This window comes from Lactuca saligna, chromosome 3 (assembly GCF_052625555.1).
Source record: "Lactuca saligna cultivar CGN05327 chromosome 3, ASM5262555v1, whole genome shotgun sequence".
Lineage (NCBI taxonomy): Eukaryota > Viridiplantae > Streptophyta > Magnoliopsida > Asterales > Asteraceae > Lactuca > Lactuca saligna.
The window spans coordinates 170,644,948-170,653,096 of record NC_136419.1 but is presented as its reverse complement, the minus strand read 5'-3'; the positions used below and the strand labels follow the sequence as shown (position 1 = coordinate 170,653,096).

The 8,149-nt window shown below is 40.5% G+C and overlaps 1 non-coding gene across 1 annotated transcript; it reads right to left on the bottom strand.

Annotated features, from left to right (window-relative positions):
* Positions 1-7,630: 7,630 nt before the first annotated feature.
* LOC145038123 (small nucleolar RNA R71) lies at positions 7,631-7,737 on the bottom strand. Its single transcript, XR_013679189.1, has one exon. It is a non-coding gene; the product is annotated as a small nucleolar RNA R71 (small nucleolar RNA).
* Between the last annotated feature and the right edge of the window lie 412 nt (positions 7,738-8,149).

Sequence of the window (8,149 nt, the reverse complement as noted above, 5' to 3'; positions counted from 1 at the left end):
TTAGCTGTTTGGGATTCATCATTGTTTCAGTCAGCCAAGAGTGTGGGCTGGTATTAGTAAGTGGTAGTCAAATGGGACAGGGTACAGACCAAGTTTTTCAGAAAAGGTGATTGGTTGTGTGAGGCCTAGGATTAGGCCAAGATTTGAGTATATAGAATGGAGTTAGAGTTCGGAACCCCTAGAGGGCTAGAACAGTATGTAGATGAGAGATTCCCAGGAAGGATAGTTCAGGATGATGTATGATAGTTTGAGCGGTATGGATAGACTGAAGGCCGGTAGGCGTACCAGTTAGGATGAAGGCTCGGAGAACGGTCCAGACGGGCTGAAGGCCCTGGAGGGCGGTCTAGACATGCTGAAGGTTCTGAGAGTAGTCCAAATTGGTTGAAGGCCTGGTAAGGCGGTCCAATCATGCTGAAGACTTTGTATGTGTTGATAGATCTATATGAGGAGATAGATTGAGTGTGTTGCGATGTAATAGCAAACAGTAGGTCTGGCCCTGAGTATTGATCATGTTAGTGGAAGGCAGTGCATGGACCCGAGAGTCCGTGCGAGAAGATTCAAAGTATGTGTGATGCATGGAATAGCGGTTAATCTACAAGGGAATAGTGTAGAGTGGGGTGTGAGCACCGTGGCACTTGTGAAGTTACAAGGTGTTCAAGTAGACTTCCTTGGATAAGGAAAGGGAAAGGTATGTAACTCTGGGAGGGAGTGTTGGTTCACGGAAGTGAAAGCAGTAGTGAGAATGGATGATTGAGAGAATTTCAATTATGGTTGTTGAGCACTGTGATTGTGCTAGTGGTATGGAAGCACATCCGGATTGGGTGTCTACTGAGGTTGCGGAAGAGTTTCCGGTGGTGTAGAACCAGAGGAGTTCAGAAGGGATGCAAGGATGGAGCCTTGGATTTTCAGTATGGTTGTGATCAGGAGGTTATGTATGTAGTGGTAATTCATCCGAGGGATGTCTGGAGGTATCGTCAGTGAGTCGGGTTCTTCCAGCCCGAGGGTGTTTAGATCAGGTGCAATATGAGTATGGAAGTGTAGATGAGAGCTCATGGGAGCTGCTAAAGAGTTGAGGAAAGGGATAGCAGTTTGGTACCGGTTCAGGACCCGATGGTTCATGGTGATATCCAATTCTGTAAGGGGGTAGGTAAGTTGGAATGATGGAAGTATCATCGGGTGATACTTAGTTGAGGTGGACATCATTAAAGAGAGAAATCGGTGGCTGGTTTGAAGCAGTTGTCGTGACTCTGTGAGGGAAGAGTTGGATTTCATGGGGTTTGATAGTAGTGTTTGGAGGAATCAGAGTCGGTTGAGACCAGGAGCCGTATTGTGGGAGCATCATCTGGGATGTGTTGTTGCAGGCTTCAAGGACGAAGACTAATTTAAGTGGGGGAGAATTGTAACACTCCGAGTTCAGAAGTGCAAGTTCGGGGTTCTTAGTGTAAATAAGGAAGGTCGACTCAGTGAGTCGATGGATGGACTCAGCTAGTTGAGTTGCGATTCTGGTCACGTGTTAAGTGACCAACTCGGCGAGTCGGCAGCTGGACTCGGCGAGTTGGTGCTGAAGGGAGAAAAACCCTAATCCAGGACTGTGCCCTATATAAAGCACATTATAACCCACCTTCAGCCTCTTTGCTACCTATTTGAGATCCAGAAATCCTCATCTCGTGTGTGTGACTCCATTGATGAAGAAGTAGAGCATGGAAGAGAAATTTGGTGTAAGAAGCTTGGGGATTTGGAGGCCATCATCAAGGGCTTGGGAAGATCTGGAATCTACTTCTATTTAGGCACATTTCAGGGGTAAGGAACCTCCTCCTTAAGCTATTTCATTATTGATTCATGAATGGTGGTTGATTTGGGATTCATTAGCTTGTTTGGGAGCTATCTCGAGTTTGAGGCTTAGATCTGAAGTTGCTACTTCAGATCTAGACTTGTGATGTCCCAAAAGGTCATAAAGTTCCTGTCTAAGAGTCATTGGTGAAGCCCTTTGTCTTACACCCTATCCCTAGAAGTGTTTTGGGATTATATCTCCTTGCTTTCACGTAAAGTTTGCAACTTTATGTGAGGGTTAGGCTGTAGATGAATGGATCTATGGATTGGAGTCCCTGCATGGCTTGAAAAGCCTCTGTATGGAATGAGATTTGAAGAGACTCGGCGAGGCACATGGGTGTGCTCGATGAGTTGTATGAATATGGGCATGGACTCGGCGAGTTGGAAGAACAACTTGGCGAGTCTGTTGAAGATTGCCTTGGACTCGGCGAGTCTGGTCGTGGAATCCTAACATTTTTCTGGTTGAGCTGTGAATTGGTGAGTCGAGCAGGAAGGGGCTCAGAGCTTGTTGGACTCGACAAGTCTTAGGAAGACTCGGCGAATTGAGTCGTGGCATGGGAGTTTCAGAGCATAGGAACTCGACGAGTCAATGGGTTGACTCGACGAGTAGGGTCAACCAGGAAGGTTGACTTTGACTGAGGACTTTGACTTGGACCAAGAGTTGACCAGTTTGACTTCCAAGGGTATTCTGGTAATTATTGGTATTTATTGGATTTGGTTAATGGGTAATGTTCAGTGGTGGAGTTCGTGCTGGTGGTCGGAGCAGCGTGATGTTATTTCTTCAAGTCGACAGTTGCAGTTGAGTTATCCTCACTATATCAATAGGGTCTAAGGCACCAAGGCCAGCCCTTTATCGGATGGAAATACGGGTAGTTGTTGTTATGTTATTACTTTGCTATGTCTGCATCCTAGTAGTTAGGATGATATATGTTAGAGACCCTGTTAAGGTTGGTATCCTGGTATATAGGATGACGCTATGCTAGTGACCGGTTAGGTCGGTATCTTGGTTAGGATGTTGCTATGTTATGTGATATGCTGGATCGGTTTGATTAGTTGCGAGATGTTATATGATTATATGTTTATGTGCACATGGTTGTTGGACTGGGGTTGGGTTGAGGCGTGATATGTGCATAATTAGTTAATTATTTAGCATATATTTTTATTAATTTTTAACTAATTTTGTGTATAATGTGGACAAAAGGTACTTAATAATGCTTGAATTTTGTTTTCAGTCCATAAGACATGCTTGGGAGTGAAAAGGAACAAAGGGATGCAATTGAAGACCAAAGAGTGAAGAATGAAGGACAAAAGAAGACCTACTCGGCGAGTTCTCGAGCATACTCGGCGAGTACATGAGAAGATTCCAGAAGATAAGTCAAGACTCCTGATTTAAGACAGATAAGTCACACCAACTCGACGAGTTGGGTCTGCTACTCGCCGAGTACACCCTATTTTTGGATAATTATAAATACCAATTCATTATCCGATTAGGAAAGACTTTTTGGCAATTTTGAGAGCTGAACCTACGACAAAGAATCCCTGGAGGAGCTAAGGAACCCTAATCTTCAATCCTTGGAAGAATCAAGGTTATTAGGTTAATCATTCCACTTAGCTTTAGGATTTTAAGATGTTTAGCTTAGTTAAAACTGTTATTGAGTTTGTTTTTATCATGACTATTAGCTAAATTTGTTTAGTTTCTATTTGCGAAGACTAATTTGCTCCTATGGTTATAATATACTTTTTGATTGATTATGATTTGGTGATTTTATTAAATTAAGTTTGTTAAAGAACCTTATACATTGATGACAACTATTTTCTGTTAATTGGAAGGTAATTAAGCTACATGAACATCTGTTGATTATTAACCTCATATGTATTGTGAACACTTGATCATATGCTTAAGAGTAATGAATATGAAATTAAGATTAATAAGAAAATAGGTAAGTTAATGTGTGAGCTTGTTTGAGGAACCAACAACCAAGAGGTTAATTAAAATATCAACTTGATTAACCAATTACAAATCTTATTTAATCCAAATAATTGAACTAGGTAATTAGTTAATTTAAACAATTGGTCACTGCTTGAATTAATTAACTGTCTAAGGGTTAGGAGTAATGAATATGAACCTAACCACTATAATTGGTAACCAATAAATAATTAATTTATCTTAAAAATAACCATAGGAGTGAATTAGTTGGACCTAAACAGAATCCCTTTAATAAATTCGGTGAGTTTGTCATTTGTTTTAATCGTTAGTTAGTTAATTGTTTTATTTGCTTTGTTTAAGTTTCTAGTCTTCTAAAACTAGAGAAAAACCCTTTTACCTTTATTATTTGCTTAGTTAAAATTAGTTATTAGATCAATTTCCGTTCCCTGAGTTCGATACCCTACTTATCCAACTATACCACTAAAAGACAGGTTCACTACCTTTGTGTGCTTAACTCATTAATAAAAAGTAGGATTAAAACTAGTTTGTTTTCCACACATCAAGGCGGGTCCTGCTTTGTGCTGTAGGCCAACATACCTAGGGCGGACCGGTTAGACCGAAGGCCCGGCAAGCGGTTCAGATAGGATGAAGGCCCCAAGAGGGCGGACCAGACGCACTGAGGCTCGGAGAGGGGACCAGACAGACTGAAGGCCCGGTGTGGGCCGACCAGTCATACTGTAGACTCGGAGAGAAAGTGGACCGGGTGGACTGAAGGCCTGGTGCAGGCAGACCAGTCACACTGTAGACTCGATATGCATGGCTGTTCTGTTTATGATATGATATGATATGTGTGTGGTATTGTGGTTGGTATTTTTGGGGGTAACTCACTAAGCTTTCGGGGTTACAGTTTCAGTGTATTGTTTCAGTTACTTCAGGAGACCGTGGCAAGGCGAAGGCGTGATGGTACCGCTCCTCAGTTTTATGTTGATGTTTCTGGGATACTGTGATAATAAATGAACTGAAATCCTTTTTGTAATAACTTAATGAATATGGGTTATTTTTGAAAAGTTTAAATTGGTTGTAAATTTTCACGGTGTTACAATTACATACCTCTTTATTGGCCAAACATCTTCTTGCTTGTGATCTTGTTCTTGCCAGCTTGATTGGTTGCTAAGGATCCAAACCAGAATCCCTATAATCGAATTGCACCTAAGAACTCCAATTGAGCAAAGCAACAAACCCTAGGAGAAGGGAGAGAAAATGCAAAACCACAAAGTCTAAAAAGGTTGTTTTTTGTAAACCTTAAGGAAAGGCAAGGGGAGTCCGGAATTTATTGATAAGGAATGAGCATCTAGGGTTTGATCTCTAGTTCCCTATTTATAAGTGCCCAGTGGCTTCATGTCAAAGCAACTGCCTTTTGTTGAATTCGCCCCTAGACTGTTCTAATTAAATATAAGGAAATTAAGTGATCGAACCATTATAAATGAGTTTTTCAAAGAAAATAACATTTTTTTTTCAATTTTTAAAAAATAACCAATTTCTCCATAATGCCCTCATTCCGGAATATTGTTTTCAGGAGTTTGTTTTCCCTTGTTTTCAAAGAATGCTCTCGATTTGTTTGGGATTCTGAATGCTCCATATTGGATTTGATCTTTAAATTTTGGAGTTTGTTTTTCATTTTCTTAAACAAGTATCCTTACTTATGTTTGAAATCTCCATTTTGAAGTGTTTAAAGTCATTGTTTTTCAATAAAATGTTTGATTTAATGCACTAATGTTGTATATGTTGATGAGAGCAATATCCAAATAGGTTGTTTATGTATCTTATCAAGTCCTAGAATATAGGTTGTATCCTTGTTAATGTTGTTATTACCTTCTTGTATGTAAACATGGACCTATGATTGAATTCAATAAGAAAACTCGAAAGCTTTCTTCCTCCATATCGAATCAAATCATAATTTTCTACATGGTATCAAAGCATGCCAAAATTTTCTGAAGAACATAAAAATTCATTTTTCAATGGGTGACTCAAGCTCCTCAAATCCTTCACCGCTCATTTCTTAGAACGTGTAACATGCACCATTTCCCACCAGAGTCATTCTTGATGACACAAACTACCCCTTGTGGCATCAGCTAATGGAGATGTGACTTGAAGCAAGGAACAAGTCCGAATTTATCAAAGGTACAACACCAAAACCTACAACTAATGAAAAACAAATCAAAACTTGGATGATCGACAATAACAAGGCTAAAAGTTGGCTTATCGACTTGATGAGTCCAACCCTAATTCCCCGTTTCATTCATCTCCAAACAGTGCTGGAATATGGGAGGTTGTTGCGAAAACCTTCTATAAGGGAACTGATGAAACTCAACTCTATGATTTAAACCGAACATCATTTACCACTGGGCAGGTTGGATGGTCACTTCCATCATACTACAAAGAATTGATGAGCATATTTCAAGAGATAGACACCCATTTGACTACATAGGAAGATACTGTTGAGAAAATAATTACTCTAAATAAAATGATTTCTGACTTCCATGTTCATATTTTATTGGTAGGCTTGGATATTGTTTAATCAAGCTAGGAGTGAAATTCTAAGAAAAGATCCACCTTTGGATCTGTAATCATGCTATGCATACATTTGAAAAGATCAAAACCAACAACAAATGATGGAGGAACAGAACCCTAAACATCATTCAGATAGTATGGTTCATATGGTCTCTCGAAGTCCGCCCCAGAAAGGAAAGAACTCAGCTAGGAAAGGAAGTACTTTCACGTGTATTCATTGTGGCGAAAAAGTATATTCGAAACTTTTATGCTATGAGATCATCGGATACCCATAATGATGGAACTTTATAAAGAAGCTGAGAAAGAAGGTTTGTCAGATAACAGTGGCTACTGCAGCACAGACCCAAGAAGTAACCACTCCAATGGCAGCCCACACCTCTGCTAAATCTGGTATGTCTCATCATAACGACACTTCAAATAATAGTTGCTCCCTCATTATCCTTTAATTCCAGAATTCGAGAATTCGTTTTTATTTTAAGTTTAGATTTCTTTCAAATTAACACTGCTACTCACTGAGTGCATTCGCACCTAGTAGGCGAGTACAACAGAGTTTCAGCCTTTAATTGTCGTTTTTTTAGTAGAATTTTTTTGTTCTTTTTACATTGTTATCTTGTTTATTTCAGGACTTTCATGACCAGAGGATCAAACACCCCGCTGGTACCCCTGTTTGACGATCCCGAATCCGCTTTGAAAGGAAACAAAGGAAAAGACGTGGAAAGCTCGAATACACCAAGGAAGTTTCCTTTGTCCAATTCGAAGACTGTTTTTGGGAAGAAGAAGAGAAACAAATCAGGAGCATCCAGTGTATCTTTGGCAAGCGAAGACCCGATCAAGGAAGATACCGAGTACGACACCGAAGAAGAAGAAGAACCCACGTACGGGCACGACTCCGATTCTGGCGACAAGTTAGCTCATACCATGGCTAACATTGATGAAATACCCATGGGATAATGGAAGAAGAGGATCCGCGATGACACCGGCCCGGGACTTGTGCAGCCCGCAATTCCCGCTACTGCTACTTTTGAGCTAAAGGGCCACATACTTGCCCAACTCAAAGAAATTCATTTCTATGGAAAAGATCACGAAGATGCCTACAAGCATTTGGATGAAGTTAATGATGTAGCTGATTACTTCAATGTTCTAAATGTTCCTCGCGAGACTCAACTACTTCGCATGCTTCCTGTGACATTCAAAGGTGTTGCAAAAGATTGGCTCAAATCACTTCCCTCCGGATCAGTCACCACATGGGCCAAGATGAAAGAAGAATTCATTAACCACTTTTTCCCACCTTCCAAGATAGCCCAACTGAAGAAAGCAATAACTAACTTTGAACAACAAGCTGGAGAGTCCTTATATGAAGCTTGGGAGAGGTACAAGAGCTTACTAAGAAACTGCCCACATCATGATCTAAATAGCTAGCAAGAAGTCTCCATTTTCTATGATGGAGTCAATGTCACAACTAGGCAACTACTTGACTCGCAAGGCCCGCTTACCAAAAAGCCACCCCCAGTAATCAAGGAATTAATTGAAGAATTCTCTAAGCACTCTAGAGAATACCACAACCCAAGAAACGATGTTACTAGGGAAGCCGCATATGCAGCTACTAAAGACTTATCTGCGATCATGGCTATGCTGAAAACCATGGATTCGGAGGGATGCATAAAATGAGCATTGTTCAGAAAAAGTGGGCGAATGTTTATGAGGATTGTGAGTATTTAGAGTATGGGGGGTTCTTTAGGAAAAAATTTAGACACAAATGCATGCGTTGCGGTCTTGGCATAATGGCTGGGTTCGATTGGGATTGTCTTATGTAATATTAGT